The following is a 21,788-nucleotide window of genomic DNA, read 5'->3' as shown; positions in this document are numbered from 1 at the left end:
AAGACAAATTTCTTAAATACTTTTAAAAATTAACATACAACTAATTTATAAAAGTAGGGCATTTCATTGTCAATCAAATGTCAAACCGGATAACAATTCAAGCGATAACCCGTAATGACAATCCAAAATCGATAAGGTGTACTGGACAAATGTTCAAAACTCATTGGGAACATCATAATCCTACAGACTACTTGTCTAAAGTGACTGAAAATGTTATCTATGACCTGGGAAACTTGGAACGTTAATGATATAAAGTGACCAAAATATAAATAATTAAAAATGGATTTCAAAACCACCGCAAACAATGAATGATAAACAAAATGAAAATGGGGAAAATATTCGCATACCCATTCAATGAGACTGTCATCCGCTTCCATACTTGATGTTTCCCAAGACTAAGCAAGTCATTCAACTAGTGTCCACATCCTCATATCCACAGTAGAATTCATTAGATACATTATGACAAAATAAAACACCAAAATAAGACAATGAAATCCTTGCAAATAGAAATGAACTAAGATTAGTTATCCATCTTTGCAGCTACTGATGCAGCTTGTCCATGCAGACGACTAATTCTTCTGGTAGCAATAAGCCCAAATTTTTTCCCTAGTGGTGCATCACGACATACAGTACTAGCATGACCAATATGTTGATGATTACCACCACCATGAGGATGCTCAACTGGATTCATAGCCACACCACGAACCTTGGGCCAACAATTTCTTTTGACCCTGTATTTGTGGTATGCATTGCCAGCCTTGAGCATTGGTTTTTCTATTCTTCCACCTCCAACAACTTGACCAATCATAGCTCTACAACCACTTGGCACAATCTTCTTAGCTCCAGAGGGAAGCTTCACCCTGGAAAATGAGACAATTAGAGTTAGCCCTCCCATCATATAAAAAAATTGAAATTCAACATAGAACCAAGATTCAACATACAATCTGAAAATAAGGCCCCAAGTAACTGTAAAGTGTGATTAACATGTTTCCTATAAATTTTAAGAAGCATTAAAATAATTATTTTTTCTTTCTAATATTCCCATTCAGACAACATAGATCTATGGAACCATGATAAAAGTTAAGTAGTCCCACTCTTCGTTCTCATGTTTCCACTACCAAATATTCTAGCTTAAAGTCATTTAAATAAATTTGTTGATGTTGACTATGTTTTTTTTGCTATGCATGGTGTTAGAATCTATACAAAGCACCGCATGAGATCATGTTCTCTTATTTTGAACTCCATTTTTATTACATGACACCTTGCATATATGTTATTCATCAAGATTATCGGCGTGGCACCATCAATAATGTTATGTAAGCCGATTCGTCTATTACTCATATAAATCTTCTTCTAGCCAGTTAAATGTATATGTGTAAAGCTAAGATAGGGCTTTATTTGACCTTTTCCTATTGCTCATTTTTTCCTGCAGTGTTTACTCCATGATCTATTGGAAAAAATAATATCTACCAACATATTTGTGGAGTCAATTCTTGGCTATGTGGCTGACTAGTCAGAATCTAATCCATCAAAGTCACCCAAGGATTGTTCTTGGCCCCATCCACATGAAATGGCTCCTTGCAGAGTCAAATAGCCCACAAGGAGCACATGTCAAAAGCAAGATTCAAATCTAGGTGGAGAGGATAACTTCTCCTAAACATCCTAGCTAAAGCTTGTTAACTTGTTTGAAGCTTGTGATTATGCTTTCACACACAGAAAAATGTTACATTATCCATCAAAAAGTAGAAAAGCCAAAGACAAAAAGATACATAATGTAAAACTTAACTCCAAAACAGAACTAAAAGTTTCTTTTGAAACCTGACATGTTTCATGTAAACTTGGTAAAATAAAATCAACAATTTGTTCAATTTTAACATCATGCTATAAACCCCCCAAAAAATCTTAGTAGTATATGTGTTTGTATTGTGGAACTCCATCTAATGTATATCTATTATCTATTTGATATTGATTTTGCACTGTCACGCTAAACACAACTCTGTGCTTATTGGGCTCCAAACATCTCACATTGTCTTTGTAGGCCTACACCATCCACTTATGGATATTCAATCATCACAATCTCTCTGCTTATGGTTTCACACTCAGTGGTAGTGATGACCCAAGACCTGCTCCAAATGTCCCTCTCTATATATGATAAATGAAAAGGGCATATAGGCATTCAACTTTGCAATAAAAAATGGCTTGGCTCCTCGAAAAGCTCCACCTGACAAAGAAACAATCTCTTTTTCTTTGATGGATCCACCCAACAAAGGGCATGACCCAGAAATTTTTCTCTTTAAAGGATTTTCTTTTAACTCAAATAATCCCTCATGTTCATTCTTCTACACCTACAAGCCAACCTTCGTATTGGTTTTGATTCTCTATGCCTCCTAGGTTAAGGTGGAGGAGTCTTACTACCATGCCCACAGGTTGATTCGAGATTAAATAGTGTATGTCTGATGTTGAAAGATATCAATGTGTATCCAAGTCCTGAGGCTTCTTCTTGCAAACTAATATGGTGATACACCCCTGGGGCAAGAGTTTTTCATCATTGCATTTATCTTTGTGCTTGACAAAGAAAATGTTATGTACAATATGTCCTGGTTTATGGAGGGTTGGCCTTTTTTTTTTCCAAGGCCTTGGCAGACAGGTTTTAATATATTCACTAAATTCTTATCCTTAGGCATTATCTGGGTGCAAATGTCCAGCTTGCCTCTTGGATGTTAGAATGCCAACTCCCTCAAGGAAATTATAAATGTTTTCGTAGATTTGTTGCCATGGCCACAGGGATAGCTGATCTGTCAAATTCTACCTCTACCCAAATACTTTAACTTGATTTGAGAAAGGGTCTTGCAAAAAAATTCATGATATATTATAATCACTGTAGTTGGACAGAAATGTTGGATTATGAACACATTTCTTTCTGAGCATAACCTCATCTAAAAGCTAAATCTAAAACTGTTTCTCAGGCAAGTATGCACAGAAATAGAGGAACACTTGATGAGAGGACAGTGTGGTCAATCACCACTGGGTAGAACAAATCTCAGATAAATATGATCTCAGGCCCTCCTAACTCTAAAATGCTCACCTTCCTCTAGTACTAGCACTAGTCCTGCCAATGTTAGGGGAATTGTAGCAAATAATATTGTGGATAATATGTCATCTTGTCTAAGGGATATGTTGCAGCTGACATAAAAGAAAACCAGATATTTTTGATAAACTTAAGGGTGAATTTCAATCTTACATCCTTGTGAGGCAGGCTAACCAAAATATTTCCGCTCATTCTCAAAAAGGGCAAGCTGACTGGTAAATTTTCATAGATGAACGAGGGCGAAAATAATTGAGAAAAGAAAAACGGTCACCAGAAAACACAAAAAAAAGAGAAAAATGATAATATATTATTTTGATAGAATCAATATCAAATGGAATATAATATGAAAATAGTTGTTGGACCTATTGTTAGATTTTTCGTTGTCACTGATTTCCAGCAAAACCACTGATGGAATGATGGGCATATATGGCTACATGGGCAGCAGAATCATGGGCGGTAGAGATAGATAGAGGAGCTTCAGTCAACATAGTTTACACAGAGCCATGGGTAGAAGTGGAGGCATCAACCGTAGAGGAACCACTGGATAAAAGGCGTCATTGAAGGTAGATGCATCAATTCCTTATCTGTTTTTGAATTCTTGGACATAAATATCTTAAACCATGTTTTCATCAAATATATCAGCATAAAGTTTTTGTTTACCAATTTTATAAAAGATCCTTGAAAAATAGATGAATACCACGACAATTTTTTTTATCAAATATATCAAACCTTAAGATGATATAAAAATATCTTCACGAAAAACTGTTAAAAGGTTGAAGACTCAAAAGAAAATTTAGTTCATGTGTATTCTGTTAAATAACTTCATAAGTATACAAAAAGTTAAACTAATTTAATATACTATTAAGAAAAACCATGAAAAATTAGAAAGCAATAGATTATGAAATTTAAAGAATTCATCAAAATTGAGAAGTATGCCCAATATTATCAGAAATCATGAACGTAATTATTATTATTTTCCTAAAATCGAATGTACTTGAAATTCCCCTGCCAAACCTTCTTCAGTCAATCATAGGTGCATGGCACAAACATTGGATCCATTGGCAAACCATAGCACATGTACACAATTTTTGAATCTCTCTAGTGGAACACATATATGCATCATTGACACTTTTTTACCAATTAGAACTGCAATAATGTTGGTTAAAAATTTATTCCTTAAAAGAAAGGAATTATAATGTTCGATTGAATTTAAATTTAATTTAACTTAATTAAGAAATAAAAGGGGAAAATTTTCAGATTATATGACCCTTCAATCAAGGAGAGGTTGGATAAATCGGTGCTTTTTGGTCAACTTTCCGATAGGGTTTTCAATTAGAATCCTTGCTCTAATTTAAAGAGGCAAGCTTCACCCTGTTAGTGCTTTTAGAAGCCCAGAGGTTTCGACAACCCATATTCTGTTAATGTTTCTAGGTCTTGGAATCTTTCTGGGCTTGGATGTTATCTATGTCCTTCCAAATCCTCTGAGATTTTTTTTTGGGTTTGTGTGACTAAAAATTTTACAGCTTCCCTTTACCTTTACCTAAAGCTTTGATAATTCTTCCTCATCCTTTTGGGCATTTGAACTCCATATGGTCATGCTCACAAAATTCTGTGATATTGCAGTTTATGAGGATGCCTCTTTTCTATGAGGAAAAGAGTAACTCTTGAGGATATGCTTTCTTTGTTTAGATCAATGTTTGCACATATCTAGAAAATGAATTCAACTTGTGTTCCATCATTATCCTAGTTGGCTTACTAAAGCCAACTCATTAGAAGAACATCATCATTACAGTTCGAAATTTCTAAGGAAAGGGTGGTACTACAATCTGGTTCGGATTGGAGTGTTTATGGGTACATCCAATTTTGGCTCAAAGATCCAATACTCAATGAAGATTCCTACCCTACCGAGGTCCTTTTTCCATATTATATTTTAGAAGGATACAAAAATTGCTAAGACAACAAATATTTGCCGAAAGGGAAAGCTTGATCTCCCTGGGTTTTGAGCTTAAACAATGTCTTTGGTAATTTGAACCCCATAGCCTCTGAGAGCTTAAAATAAAATATGTTTCAAAATTTGAAACCAAGGTGTTCCAATTTGATCCCAACTAGAGAGTGTATGGACAGATCATTCTCAGATCAAACCCAGTGATGCAATACTACAACGAGAGCCCCTCCTTACAGAGGAACCATGAACCTTTGAAATCCATTTTGAGAAGCATGTATAAGTTTTAGTTAGGAAATTTCGCCAATAAGGGAAATCGGAACCCCTCTCAATAACTTCCAACTTATGTTTTTGCAAAACCGTCGAGGTATTTTCTGATGGTAAATACACATACTTCCCTCGGTCTAGATAAGGGTTCATCTAGCCGCTTAATATTAATACAGATTTTTTGCACCTGTGTTGATTTCTTACAACTACAGATCTTTCAAAATCCATTTTGAGAAGGATGTAGAAATTTTTAATCCATAAATTTATCCCATTTTGAGAAGGATGTAGAAATTTTTAATACTTAAATTTTCCCAGTTGGGAAATTTGAACCCCTCCCGATAGCTTCCAAATTATGTTTTTGCAAAGCCACTTAGTTATTTTCTGAGGGGAAATACCCATACTTGATTCAGTCTAGATAAGGACTCATCTATCTGCATAAGGTTAATACAGATTTTTGGTGCTTGTGTTGATTTCTTGAACAAACTAGCCATGGGACTTGGACTAGGATTCCTGACAACTTTGCTTAAAATAAAAGCCATCAACCCCTCCCCCGATTAAGTCTCAGTAAATATCCTCCTAAAAGATACAGGCAAATCCATCACACCACCGCTCTTTTCTTCTACCACCATGCTGCCTCTGTCGGAAACTTATCAATTTAGTATCAAGATAAAGCTAGTGTCAACATTATTACACACCTTGAAATATAGATCGATGTTTCTTCTTAAGTGGAGAAGCATTGACTTTCGATTTTCTCGTACATACCTCCTTAATCCCATATTCCACCTTCTTGTGCACTTTGTTACATTAATGGTCATACCTCTCCTTACTGTCTAACACTTGTAAAGTAATTGGTGGTTATAGATTTATGTATAATAAGATTTAAAAGGCAAAATGAATGGCCCTAACATGGTCTATTTTATCTGAGAATAGGGTTTCTATGGCAATAGGTGCGGTCTATTCTATCTGAGAATTGAGTTTCTAGGATTTTCATTCTTTGAAATAGAATAGGGTTTTTAAGATTTTCATATAAAATTAAAAATGAAGTGATTCTTTAAAATAGAATACAACCTCTAGGATTTTCTTCTTTTAAATTAGAACATGGCTCTGGAAGGAAGCTTCTCCTTGGTAGTGTCGTTATCAATATTTTGGCTGACAACAATGGCTTAGTCTCTAGAAGCCCTAACAAACGAACCCCAATCACTGACATTTTGTTCCATGTTGCAGACAATGGCTCCCTCCTGTTATACTCCTATACCAATAGGTGTCATATTTCATGATTGACTTGATGAGCTTTGTAATATGTTCATTCCTTTCCTTGCTGTAAAGGTTTCCATATTATCAAAAAATCAAAAAATGTAAAGAGGGTATACCCTAAAAGAAAAATCAAAGGGTAAAAAGAATAAAATGGTCAAAAAAAAAAAAAAAATGAACCCCAAATAACGAAATACCAGGAAAGTGTGCAAGTCCAAAATGCCACTACTTTTTCCTTTTCTGTAATAAGCATTGTGTGCAGCTTGTTGAACTTTATGCCACAATTGATGAATGTCCAAACAGCTTAATCTTGGCTAGTTCATGTTTTGAATTTCCTGTTTTAGAGATAGAGAATATAATTTGTCCAAACTGTTTAATTTGGCAGATAAGTAGATAGGTAGAGAAGCAAAGGAGCTCAACAGTTTAATCTGAGCCCTTGGAAGTAATAAGTGCAGACTTAGGTAGGCTTGCCATGAAAATAAAAGAAAAGTTGAAAAGGGTTTGCCAGTCTAAGTGCACCCAAGTAAATAAGAAAAAAATGCTAGGCAAAGTAGGCAGGGTAGGTAGATTGGTGTTGTAGAATGATACCTGTGATGGATTATGTTTCTAAAAATGTGTGTTAACTTTCACTCCCATCACAAGTGCAAGGCAAATATTTTTGGAGCAGCTCAAGCAAGGAATGGTTGAATAACTAACTCCCCTTCATAATTTTCCCTAAATCATTTGCTAATTTCCCCCTAAAAAATTAAGAATCTGTTCTTAATATCACTAAAAGCCACTCCTTCCATTTTTCATCAAATGCCTAAGTAAAACCCTATTTTGCTTAGGAAAGTGACAAGAATTTCCCATAAATCCCCTTTTTTCCACTACAGCCTAAGTTTTAAATGTAACTCCTAACATTTTAACTTAGTGCTAGTTCATTTTCAAAAAATCCATATTAACTTTTAACATATATTATTTAATCCCATGCAAACATTTTCCTATTCCCGTATTATTTAATTACATAAAAAACCCCAAAAATATTAATATTTCCCTCCCTGGTTGACTACAGCCATGTCATTGTTTAAAAGGGATTGAAAATTTTATTTGAAATTTATTAATAACCGTTACCCGCCGCACTCATGGGATCAATTAACCTCTGGTTAATTAATAACCAAACCATCCCAAACTAATAGAAATGCACCCGATATATTAAACAAAATAGTTTATTATAAACCGGGCCTGCTGCTTATAGTCCCGCCATATTCCCTGCCAATCTGTCGTTATATCTCCGCCCATGCATCCGACAATCGACGATCATTTCGCACCACCCTCCATCGCGAATGTTAACTCATGGGGACAGGGTGGTTTTGCCGCCATACCAAGGACACGCGTCACTCCTACAACCTGATCGCTCACCCTCCGCTCGAAACCGCCCAGCCCCAAAAGCAGTGCGGGCAAAACTGCTTACCACCGCCCTCCAGTGATGTCATCCGCTGATGTTAGCTATCCTTTGCTGATGTCACCGCCACATCACTTGACACATCACCTGCCCCATACTTCTGTTGACGTCATTCGTCCTCCAAATCAAACATTCCCACTAACACTCCATTTTTTCAGAAAAAAAGGGAAAAAGGTCATTTTTTGATATGTCTTTTTTTGCAAACAGCGATCCAGGCATGATATCTATCGAGTTCGCAGTTCATTCTTTTTCACCTCTAGACCAGAAAGGAATCCATCGACGAGCTCGCGGCCATTCAAAAACTACAGCATGTGGTTTTCCTCTGTAAAAACAGGTACTTGTGAATTTTCTCAATACATGGCTATCAGCGCATCAATTGCGAGGGTTTCTCAGCAATCTCCACAGGAAGTTAGCATACCAACCACAAAAAGAGCTAAGTGTTATGAATCAAAAGGCGCAGAACAACCTCCAATGCCCCAAAAACAGGTGTTTTGCCATAGTTACACTGTTACCCTTGGAAAAAGGAAATTTCAGGTGGAATGCCAGACAACAGTGAGCAGGGGTCAATTCAGAATTAAAGAGCATCAAAACAAGTCAAAGAGTATCAGTTCAAGCATTAAAGTGTATCAGATCAACAATAAATAGTGACAGAGCAAAATTAAAAGTAGCGAATCATAATTAAGAGCACATTTAAGACAGACAGTTGGCACAGAGCTACTACAGAAGACAGCTGCAAGCCGAACCCTAAAGGCTTGCCTCCAGCACAAATCAATTAGTTGTTTCTATTTTACTTGTAAACTATTTTAGGTTAAACATAGATATTATCTCACAGCTGTTAGGAGATATAGGTTGTACATATTTTGTTGTATATATACCCCCTCCATTAGAGTAGTGAGGTGGTCTGTGGTGTGTGGATTTCCTAGACTCTACTATAATACTGAAATTTTGGAATAAAAAAGTTGTTGGAATCAACTGTTGTCTCGCCATATTGGATGAAGAATTGAAGCAGAGGACTTGTCATAGAATTCTTGAATCAACCTCCGGATCAATAAGTCCCCTATATCTTGAGTTTTATAGTTTTCTGGTTTACTATATCATCTGTGTTTCATAATCTGAATGATAAAGAAAAAGGTTAATTTTAGAATTTTCTTGATTGCACTCTGTTTTCAGTCTTCGTTGTTCTCTGTGTTTTCTTCAGAATTTGAATAAACAATGAACTCTTAATTGCTCCTGTTTTCCTAATTCTTTCATGTTGATTATTTGTTAAAGAATTCTTAACTGCTCCTTATCAATAATCATCCATTTTTCCCTCTTTTAATAGGTTGAAGTACTCTTAACTTCTCTTCACCCCATTTGAGCCCATTCCATCTATTTCAAGCCTTCATTTGTTCCCTGTTTGACTACCTTGCTCTATGAAACCATCCTCTGTTAAGAAAACAAATCCAGAAAGCCATCTACTTTGACTCCATCATGCCCAATGGACTGAATTACTCAGTTTACCTCTCTGTTCTATTGAATCTCACCACCCAAACTCAAAAAAAACCCTTGAACTGCATAACTAGCCTAATACCTTTAAAAACAAAGCTAAATCATAAAGAGAGAGCCCTCTCTAGATACAGATTGGCTAGATCTGTATCTAAAAGATTAGTTTGTGGTTACCTCGGCATCCTTCCCTTTCTTACAACTTTGGGGAAAACCTGAGTGATAACATCAGTGGCGACTCCACTGGGGAACTGAATAATTGTTTGTTACTATTGCTTATTTCACAAGCTACAGACGGAGCTGAAGTTAGCCAAGTAGCCTTTGAAATACTCTTGATTTGCAATTGCAGAAGTAAATGAATGCTGCTTCAATCTATCTCCGGTCTAATTTATGGATTGAATAGTTGGTTTCAAATACTTGATTAGTTCCTCTTTTCAAAAAGTCTTTAGGAAAGTTCAAAACTCCTACATCTAAAACCTCCTAGAAAATACTGTTAAAAGTTGTATTGTCAAAACTATTTCAAGAAAAAACCAAAAACATACCTAGAAACTGGCTCCAAAAAGGATTCATTACACCAGATCAAATCCTGATCCTAATCCCCCACCTGTGTTTGAAAATCCTAATCTGATTCCTAGGATTCTTAGAAGTCTAGAGAGCCAAGGAAATTCTGCTAGTTCACACCTTGACAGACATTTGCAGAACTGCATTCAATCTGAGCTTACCTCTGAAAGAACACCAAACCTTTCTATGATTGCTACAACTTCTCCAAGTTCACCAACAGCACCTCAAACTACCCTTTCCACTCATCCATCTACAACTCACATTCCCATTGTTACCCCTATTCCTCCAGTTGTCACACCTACTTTTGCAACCATGGCAAACTGATATACTCCCCTAAACATACCTGCCAATCCAGGGGCTATGCCCCAAGACTATCAAAGTAAAATCCCTTCTTTTGATGGTACCGGCACTTACACATCTCAACAACATACCAAGAAAATAACCGACTATTTTGAAAGTTATGAGATTGATGATGATGATGTTAGAATGAAAGTATTTGTTCAAAGTTTAACTGGAGATGTTAGAACCTGGTTTAGAGCCCTCCCTACAAACAGTATCGATGACCCACAATCTCTTTATACCTTCTTGAATAGATGGGAAAAGAAGAAAGATCCTCTCCACATTTTATCAGAGTATGAAAACCTAAGAAGAGGCACACAAGAAACTGTCCCAGATTACTGTACCAGATTCAATAATGTTTACAATGCTATTCCTCAAAATCTCAGACCTCCTCCAGATTTGGCCTTGATCAAATACCCTGATGCATTTGATTTTAATTTGGAATACCAAGTTAGGGAAAGAGCTCCTCGAAACTTAGAAGAGATGCAAAGTATAGCTGTCAGCGTTGAGGCCAACCTAATATCTAAACAATCTAGAGACAGAGCTGAAAGGAGAACACCTTTCAAAGAAAAACCTTCTGCCTTTGAACAGAAATTAGATGCTATTATTAAAGGAATGGACAGACTTGGAGATAGAGTAGAAACAATTGAGAGAAAATCCCCTTGGGATGGTCAACCAAGCAATATTGGGAGAAATCCAAATTTCAGGAAGAACCAAAATCCTAACACTGGAAAGACAGGGTATGACCAAAATATTAGGCCCCATTTCAAGAAAATTATGTTGAAGCCTCAACTTCTAATGAACCAACAGAAGACACTCAAATTAATCTGATGGGACTCAAAAATGAACAACAAGTTTTCTTGACCCAAGAGGATCAAGAAGCTCACATTCTTAAACAATTCCAAACTCAGTCAGGTGAATCATTTGAATTTAGGGAGGGATATGATACAACCATTTATGAAGTCCACAAACAATACAATCTGAGGAGCAGAAGAATAGATGTCCCTGAAATCAACAAGCAGAAAGATACCAAGCAGCCCAATGAAGGTAAGATCAGTGCCCCCCGTACATATTCTTTCTAAAATAGACCCTAACCCAAATGACCCAATCGTTGCAGATGTATCAGATAATCAGACACCCAACAGACAACCTTCCACTTCTATTCCTTCTAAAGGAAAAGTAGAAGAGCCTCTAGAACTTGATCTGGAAACAACTTCAGACCATAATCCCATGCCTGAAGAGGATAGAAACGCAAAAAAATCAACTGTCCGAAATACAAGAACTCAGACCGAAAAACCTTTTAATCTTGAGCCAGAAGTAGGCAAACTAAAGATAGTTGTTCCATTATCAGAATTAGCTAAACATGATGTCTACGGAAGTCAAATCAGCAGATCACTCAAAATTTCTGTGAATGAAGATTCAGTAAACATTTTTGATGACCAGCCGAAACTGATATTTGGCCCTGGAGTAAATGGAAAAACAATAGAGGGAGAGGTTCCTCCTTTCTATGTAGGTTTAAACATACATGATAAGATACTCCATAATGCCATGTTTGATTCTGGTGCCTCCCATAACTTAATGCCTAAATCTGTAATGGAGAGATTAGACCTTGACATCACTCGACCATATAAAGACCTCTTCTCTTTTGATTCAAGTCTGGTCAAATGTTTGGGTTTAATCAAAGACTTATGTGTGCCACTAGTCCAATATCCTGCCAAAACCATCTTAATGGACATAGTAGTAGCTGATATTCCTCCAAAGTATGGTATGTTATTGTCCAGATCTTGGGGTGCTAAGCTTCAAAAATCTCTACAGTTAGACATGTCTTACGCTACTATTTCAGTGTTTGGTCAACCCAAGAGACTGTACAGAGAAACCTTAATGAAGTATGTAGTAAGTAGCCAAGAGAAACCTCAAAATTTCCCTATCTACTCAGTACATTCAGATATGGATTCTTTCATCCTTTACCATGCTAAAATTGATCCCCCACATGCAATGAAAGGTTTAACAGATAAAACAGAAAAAATTGCAAATGAAAGGTCTAGGGTACGAATCCAAGAAATTTCTGAAAATCATGAAACATCAGATAAATCAGATGACACTAAAAAACCAAATCTCCCTATTGAACAGATCCCTGAAACTCTAGATGCTAATTGTAAAAATGAAATCCTTTGGTACTTAGAATTTGATGGTTCTGTGAACAAATTAGGAGCAGGAGCAAGATTCTGGGTACACAATCTTGAAAACAATCATGTTGAAGGTCATGCCTATAGATTAAACTTTAGGTGCACTAATAATATGGCTGAATATGAAGCTTTGTTGCTAGGTCTTAAACTGGTCAAGAAATTGGGAGCAACTAGAGTGTCAGTCCTAGGAGATTTTGATTTAATCATCCAACAGATAAAAGGGAAGTTCTTAACAAATGATCCCAGATTGAGAGAATACAGAGGAATAGTTATAGAGATCCTTAACACATTTCTGGAAACTTAGCTTGCCAAAATCCTGAGAAAACACAACTTGCAAGCTCATAGCCTAGCCATGTTTGCCAACACCTGTAAATTACCATTTGAACTAAATCATCAATTTACAGCAGAAATTAGACACAGGCCAGCCATACCTGATAATGTGAAGAACTGGCAAGTGTTTGAAAGTGATAACCAAATCAACAAATTTTTGACCCTAGAAGAAGAATTTTCCAGCACTAACGTAGATGGAGATACAGTTAGTGAGTTTGATCCAACAAATTAGATAGAAACAGACATTTCAGCAGAAAATGCAACTCAAATGCTTCATCCAACAAAATTTACCAAAGAGGAAATACAAGATCTTAAAGAAACAGATGTTGATGAGATTATTGAAGGAGAATCTGAAATTATCAATTTGAAAGACAATCATTTGCCCAAAGGATTAACTCCTTTGGAAGATCTCTTTGATTTCAACGATATCCCAAAGAAACCTCAATGGAACCTCTAAAAAAAAACATTGAAGACTACAACATAAGAACTTAAGAGAATCCAAAAATGGTAAAATTGTCCAAATCTTTGCTCCCTAATAAAAAACTTAAGTATGTTGAACTGATCAAATAATTCCAGGATGTTTTTGCCTGGAGCTATGAAGACCTAAAATCTTATGACACCTCTGTAATTCAACATACAATACCCCTCAAGGAAAATCAAAAACCATTCAAACAAAAGCTCAGAAGAATCAACCCTGTACTGCTTCCTTTAATAGAAAAAGAAATCAAACGAATGCATGATGCAGGGATAATTTCTCCAATCAAATTTTCGGAGTGAGTGTCTAATTTAGTGCCTACCAGGAAGAAAATAGGAGAAATCAGATTATGTGTTGAATTAAGAAATGTAAACAAGGTTTCTTTGAAAGATAACTACCCTTTACCTAAGATGGATCATATTTTACAAAGAGTAGTAGGTGCTTCAAGGAATTCACTTTTGGATGGGTTTTCAGGTTTTAATCAGTTTCTGGTTCATCCTGATGACCAAGAAAAGACTGCTTTTACAACACCATGGGGTACATTCAAATATGTTAAAATGCCATTCGGACTTAATAATGCAGGGGAAACCTTTAAGCAAGCAATGGACATAGCTTTTGCAAAAGAGATTCACGATTTTCTGGTTGTATATCTAGATGACCTCACTGTGTTTTCTAGATCAGATTAGCAACATTTAGATCATTTTAGACAAGTGTTTTTAAAATGCAGAAAGTATGGTATTTCATTAAATCCTAAAAAATCTATTTTTGGTCTAGAGGAAGGCAAACTGTTAGGCCATATCATCTCTAAAGATGGCATCAGAATTGATCCTCCTAGAATAGAAGCTATTCTGCAAATACCCCACCCCAGAAATGTCAAAGAACTTCAAGCTTTCCTAGGAAAGATTAACTTTTTGAGAAGATTCATATCTAATTTGGTTGAATTAAGTAGATTGCTGAACAATATGTTAAAAAAGGATTCAAAGTTTAAATGGATAGTAGAAGCCAAACAAGCATTTGAAGAAATTAAAATAGCTTTGACCATAACACCAGTCCTCACAAGTCCAAAGTTTGACAGAGACTTCATAATTTTCTCATTTGCATCAGAACACACTATAGCAGTTGTTTTACTACAAAAAGATGATCAAGGATGTGAAAAACCCATAGCCTTTTTCAATAAAGCACTTAGAGATGCACCTCTGAATTACAAAATCATGGAAAAACGGGCTTTTGCACTTGTGAAAGCCATTCAAGACTTCAGGGTCTACATATTATACTCCCATGTAGTAGCTTATGTACCAAATGCTGTTGTCAAAGACATCCTGACACAGGATGGAATTGAAGGCAAACAAGGTAAATGGATTGCTAAAATATTGGAGTATGACATCGAAAGAAAACCTACAAAGCTTATAAAAGGACAGGTATTGGCTAAACTCATGACTGAAAAAAACTTTCAAGCCCTGGATATTAATGAACTAGATAATGAACAGGGGATGGCGACTCCACAAATCAGCCAGGCCTTCTTAGAATCACCTTGGTATGCTGATATAATTCATGTATTATTAAATCTACAGGCTCCTCTAGGGTTATCCAGAACAAAGAAAAGGTTTTTAAAGATGAAAGCTTCAAAATTCTGTATTTTAGATAATGCTCTTTTTTGGAAAAATCATGAAGGTATTTGATTGAATTGTTTAATAAAAGAAGAATCTGACAAAGTTCTCAAATAATTTCATGCAGGGGACTGCAGTGGACACCTTTACTAGAAATCAACTGCAGACAAAATCCTAAGGGTTTGATTTTACTGGCCAACCTTGTTTGCTGATGTAAAGAAGTTTGTCACTGCTTGCCACAAATGCCAAATTTTTGAAGGCAAAATGAAACTGTTACCCTTACCCTTAAGGCCAATTTCCATTGAAAAGCCTTTTCAACAATGGGGTTTGGACTTCATTGGAGAAATACACCCTCCTTCTTCTGGCCAACATAAATGGATTCTTACTGCCACAGACTATTTCACCAAATGGATAGAAGCCATTCCTTCTAGACAAGCCAATGATTCAGTGATTATAGGATTCTTAGAAACCAACATCTTGTCTATATTTCGCTGTCCTGAAAAGATCATAACCGATAATGTTGCTACCTTCAAATCCAAGAAAATGATAAATTTCTATAACAAATACCATATCATGTTAGGCCATTCCATAGCCTATTACCCTCAAGGTAATGGTCTAGATGAGTCTTCCAATAAAAGCCTGATTAATATTATTAAGAAATTGTTGGAAGAGAACAAGAAAAACTTGCACAAAAAGCTTACAAATGCACTATGGGCAGACAGACTTACTACAAAGAGATCTATTAGAACTAGCCCTTATGAGTTGGTTTATGGCATGGAGGTTGTGTTTCCTTCATCTTTAGGAGTTCCTATAATGAAATTGCTGCAAGAAGCTCAGGTGGAACCAAATGACATTCAAAGAAGAATAAATCAGACCATCCATTTGCAACAGACCAGAGAAGAAGTGCACCGAAGATCCCAAGTGTTACAAGAAAAACTCAAGAAAATATTTGATAAAAGGACCAAAGCAGAAGACTTCTACATTGGAAACAAAGTTCTAAGGTGGGATTCCAGGAAAGAAGACAAAGGAAAACATGGGAAGTTTGACTTCCTGTGGAAAGGGACGTTTATCATCTAGGCATTGCAAGGGAACAATACTTACTTTCTGAAGAGCCTAGATGGTACAAAAATAGAAGAAGGACCAGTGAATGGTCGAATGCTAAAACATTACTTTGATCCAGTTTTTTGATGAATTTTGACTCTAACATGTACATACTATATCCTTAATAGCGTTACAGTTTGAATTCGATAGTAACCTGCTACAGTTGAAGCCCAAAGAGAAAGCCCTAAGCTTCACAAGTATGTTGTCATATATACAAAAAAAGAAACCAGCAAAAGGAAATTTCAGAGCACAGTCCAAGTTATGCAGAAGGCCATCTGACCTGCTGTTCTTGACTTTCCACCAGGGAAAGCCATCCCCAAGTGGAGCCACTGTTATACTCCTATACCAATAGGTGTCATATTTCATGATTGACTTGATGAGCTCCGTAATATGTTCATTCCTTTCCTTGCTGTAAAGGTTTCCATATTATCAAAAAATCAAAAAATGAAAAGAGGGTTACCCTAAAATAAAAATCAATGGGTAAAAAGAATAAAATGGTAAAAAAAGTAAAAATAAAAAATAAACCCAAATAATGAAAGACCAGGAAAGTGTGCAAGTCCAAAATGCCACTACTTTTTCATTTTCTGTAATAAGCATTGTGTGCAGCTTGTTGAACTTTATGCCACAATTGATGAATGGCCAAACAGCTTAATCTTGGCTAGTTCATGTTTTGAATTTCCTGTTTTAGAGATAGAGAATAAAATCTGGCCAAACTGTTTAATCTTGGTAGATAAGTAGATAGGTAGAGAAGCAAAGGAGCTCAACAGTTTAATATGAGCCCTTGGAAGTAATAAGTGCAGACTTAGGTAGGCTTGCCATGAAAAGAAAAGAAAATTTGAAAAGGGTTTGCCAGTCTAAGTGCACCCAAGTAAAGAAGAAAAAAATGCTAGGCAAAGTAGGCAGGGTAGGTAGATTGGTGTTGCAGAATGATACCTGTGATGGATTATGTTTCTAAAAATGTGTGTTAACTTTCACTCCCATCACAAGTGCAAGGCAGATATTTTTGGAGTAGCTCAAGCGAGGCAAGGTTGAATAACTAACTCCCCTTCATACTTTTCCCTAAATCATTTGCTAATTTCCCCCTAAAAAATTAAGAATCTGTTCTTAATATCACTAAAAGCCACTCCTTCCATTTTTCATCAAATACCTAAGTAAAACCCTATTTTGCTTAGGAAAGTGGCAAGAATTTCCCATAAATCCCTTTTTTTCCCACTACAGCCTAAGTTTTAAATGTAACTCCTAACATTTTAACTTAGCACTGGTTCATTTTCAGAAAATCCATATTAACTTCTAACATATATTATTTAAATCCCATGCAAACATTTCCCTATTCCCGTATTATTTAATTACATAAAAAACCACAAAATATTAATATTTCCCTCCCCGGTCGACTACAGCCATATCACTATTTAAAAGGGATTGATAAATTTATTTGAAATTTATTAATAACCGTTACCCGCCACGCTCATGGGATTAATTAACCTCTGGTTAATTAATAACCAAACCATCCCAAACCAATAGAAATGCGCCCGATATATTAAACAAAATAGTTTATTATAAACCGGGCCCACTGCTTATAGTCCCTCTATATTCCCTACCCGTCCGCCGTCAGATCTCCGCCCATGCATCCGACGATCGACGATCATTTTGCACCACCCTCCATCGCCGAACGTTAACTCACGGGGACAGGGTGGTTTTGTCGTCGTACCAAGGACATGCGTCACTCATCCAACCTGATCGCTCGCCCTCCGCCCGAAACCGCCAAGCCTGAAAAGCGGTGCGGGCAAAACTGCTTACCACGGCCCTCCACTGATGTAATCGGTTACGTCAGTTGTCCTTTGCTAATGTCACCACCACATCACCTGCCACGTCACCTGCCCTGTACTTTTGCTGACGTCATCCGTCCTCCAAATCAAACATTCCTGCCAAAACTCCATTTTTTCAAAAAAAGGGAAAAAGGTCATTTTTTGATATGTTTTTTTTGCGAACAGTGCTCCGAGCATGATATCTATCGAGTTCGCAGTTCATTCTCGACCGCCTCTAGACCAGAAAGGGCTCCATCGACGAGCTCGCGGCCATTCAAAAACTACAGGATGTGGTTTTCCTCTGTAAAAACAGGTACCTATGAATTTTCTCAATACATGGCTATCAGCGCATCAATTGCCAGGGCTTCTCAGCAATCTCCACAGGAAGTTAGCATACCAACCACAAAAAGAGCTAAGTGTTATGAATCAAAAGGCGCATAACAACCTCCAGTGCCCCAAAAACAGGTGTTTTTCCATAGTTACACCGTTACCCTTGGAAAAAAGGAAATTTTGGGCGGAATGCCAGATAGCGGTGAGCAGGGGTCAGTTCAGCATTAAAGAGCATCAAAACAAGTCAAAGAGTATCAGTGCAAGAATTAAAGTGTATCATATCAATAATAAAGAGTGGCAGAGCAAAATTAAAATCAGCAGATCAGAATTAAAGAGCACATTTAAGACAGGCAGTCAGCGCAAAGCTACTACAGAAGACAGTTGCAAGCCGAACCCTAAAGGCCTGCCTCCAGCACAACATTAGTTAGCTGTTTCTATTTTACTTGTAAACTATTTTAGGTTAAACATAGATATTATCTCACAGCTGTTATGAGATATAGGTTGTACATATTTTGTTGTATATATACCCCCTCCATTAGAGTAGTGAGGTGGTCTGTGGTGTGTGGATTTCCTAGACTCTGCTATAATACTGAAATTTTGGAATAAAAAAGTTGTTGGAATCAACTATTGTCTGGCCATACTAGATGAAGAATTGAAGCAGAGGACTTGTCACAGAATTCTTGAATCAACCTCTAGATCAATAAGTCCCCTATATCTTGTTTTTTATAGTTTTCTGGTTTACTATATCATCTGTGTTTCATAATCTGAATGATAAAGAAAAAGGTTAATTTCAGAATTTGCTTGATTGCACTCTGTTTTCAGTCTTCGTTGTTCTCTATGTTTTCTTCAAAACTTGAATAAACAGTGAACTCTTAATTACTCATGTTTTCCTGATTCTTTCATGTGATTATTTGTTAAAGAATTCTTAACTGCTCCTTATTAATAATCATCCATTTTTCCCTCTTTCAATAGGTTGAAGGACTCTTAACTTCCCTTCACCCCATTTGAGCCCATTCCATCTGTTTCAAGCCTTCATTTGTTCCCTGTTTGACTACCTTGCTCTGTGAAGCCATCCTCTGTTAAGAAAACAAATCTAGAAAGCCATCTGCTTTGACTCCATCATGCCCAATGGACTGAATTACTCAGTTTACCTCTCTGTTCGATTGAATCTCACCACCCAAACTCAAAACAAAACCCTTGAACTGCATAACTAGCCTAATACCTTTAAAAACAAAGCTAAATCATAAAGAGAGAGCCCTCTCTAGATATAGATTGGCTAGATTCTATATCTAAAAGATTAGTCTGTGGTTACCTCGGCATCCTTCTCTTTCTTACAACTTTGGGGAAAACCTGAGTGATAACACCTCTAGAATAGATCTCAAGGGAAACATGTTACCCATAGTGAAATTGGCCTTCTTTCCGCAATAAACAAATTGTCCCGTGTAAATATCTTCGGCTGGTAAGAAGAGCTCTTTCTGATGCTTGTAACAGAATGGGTGCCCAAAGGTCACCTTGCAGAGGGGAGCATCGCGGCCAAGGTCGTGCATTACATCCATGAAAATTACCCTAATGTAGCCATTGTGCTCGCCATAGTCAAGGATTCTGAAATGTCTAGGTCCCTTCCTGTAATAGGTGTGGGATCTGAGCATGGAGCCTGCTCCTTTTCTCTGTGCACAAATAGGGTGACCCATGTTTGTAGACCAGAGCAGATCACTACACAAAGAGTTTGGATCTATTGCGCCTCCGAAATTGGAAGTAACAGATATGGATATACATACAACCTATCGATTTACAGGACTAATTTATCGTGTGCCTATAAGGAAATTCAATTGAGAGTTTATGTTATATCCACATGCTTAAACCCGTGGCCGCTAAAGGCAAAATGAATGGTCGCGGGATAGCAAAATCTGAGTTGTGAAGTCAAAAAAATCGTTGTGTAATGGAAATCAATTAAAATTTTAAATATATTTATATTAAATAAATTTTATATATTTTTAATATTTAACTTTTAATTATATATTAATTATTAAATTTAATAATTTAAATTTTTAATAGGTTTATATAAGAAGAAATTTAATATATTTTTAATATTTCATATTTAGATTTTACATTAAAGTTTTAAATTTTGAAAATAAAATAATTTTTTGGAGGGAGGAGTGAAATGTGGTTTTTTTGGTGAATTGTAATTTTAAAATTGTTTACATTTGTCAAAATTAATAGAAATTATTTAAATTTAAAAATTAATGGAAAGAAATGAGCAAAAGCAATGGTTGTTATAGAAAGAAAACTACATATTTATTAACCTTTAAGATGTATGATGTTGAATTTTGTTCGAATTGAAAATTTCTTATTCAATTTTTTACTGTATCGTATCGAATTCGAATTTGAATTCAAATTTGAACTTGGTAACTATAGTTTGAAGCAATGTGATTGAAGAGGTTTTGTCTGTATCCAACGATTGTTTGACATAAATTTCGTGATTCCTCTACTTAGGACCGGAAATGCAGGGATTGCACAAAAGATGAACTATTGCATGATTTAATAGCGTGGACTACAGATTTTGTAAGGGTGGAAGAATAAATCATGCAATGGGCAATACAATGCGAATTCAAACTATGCAAACAGTCCATCGACAAAGGATGACTACACTAGTATAGTGGGCAAATTGCACAATATAAGGGATATGGAAGATATGGAATTGGTAGTTCCCAAATAGTTGTCCCTAGTTCAATTGCTATTATAAGCACTGATAGAATATGAAATCACTCGAGTGGTTGAGATTTCGAGCTTTGGGGACACAAAACACGCAGATCTATCAAAAATCCAGCCCACCATAGAGATTTGGATCAGCTAGGTTCTACCATTGCAAAAACAGTGCCAAGTTGTAAAACAATGTCAATTATCAAGGAAGATTCTATGATTTATAACACCTAGGGTTTACCACCAAAGCACCCAAAAACCCAAATTCATGGCATCTACTGTTTCATCATTTTTCCCTCGTGATCAACCAATTCCTTTCCACACAGTTATACCATGACGGAAAAACCCTCTCAATGAGAGCTGAAATTTCGATAAGAAAATAAAAGTAGAGGAAGAACTCAAAAAATAAAGCAAGAAAATTGAATTGTGAAAAAGAGAAAAACAAGGAGAGTGAAAAACATCTTAGAATCCCAACAATTTGAAGTGCAGAAACAAAGGATTCGGGCAGGCGTGGGAAGATGGTCGAAATATGGCTGGCAGAATTATGTAAATGGGAGAGGCTTATTGATCTCACATGCATGTGTTTCAATCAAGCCAACCTAAAACCTTCGTTTGTTTCATATGAGCCCCCTGTTCATTTCTTTCGAAATGCCAATTTTTACCCATAACATCCAACCTGAAAATTTAGTGAAATATTTATTTATACTCCTCTCACTTGCAAAAGAGTTTTATTTGAGCCGACTTCCTCAAATTATATATTAAAATTGATTTTCAAATAAAATAAAATGGCTATATTTTTTAATATTAAAAGTTAGTTTTAATTTTCCCCATGGTGTAGATCATGATAGAATGGGTTGTTAAGGAATTTCTTATGATGTTGTTG

General features: G+C 36.2%; 1 pseudogene; it reads right to left on the bottom strand.

Moving 5' to 3' along the window:
• Positions 1-520: 520 nt before the first annotated feature.
• LOC149140610 (large ribosomal subunit protein uL2-like) lies at positions 521-19,896 on the bottom strand (annotated as a pseudogene).
• Between the last annotated feature and the right edge of the window lie 1,892 nt (positions 19,897-21,788).

Source organism: Pinus tabuliformis, chromosome X, assembly GCF_031772625.1.
Source record: "Pinus tabuliformis cultivar Carrire ecotype Pingquan chromosome X, CPIR1, whole genome shotgun sequence".
NCBI lineage: Eukaryota > Viridiplantae > Streptophyta > Pinopsida > Pinales > Pinaceae > Pinus > Pinus tabuliformis.
The sequence above is the reverse complement of the archived record's forward strand: the minus strand, read 5'-3'. Positions and strand labels throughout refer to the sequence as shown.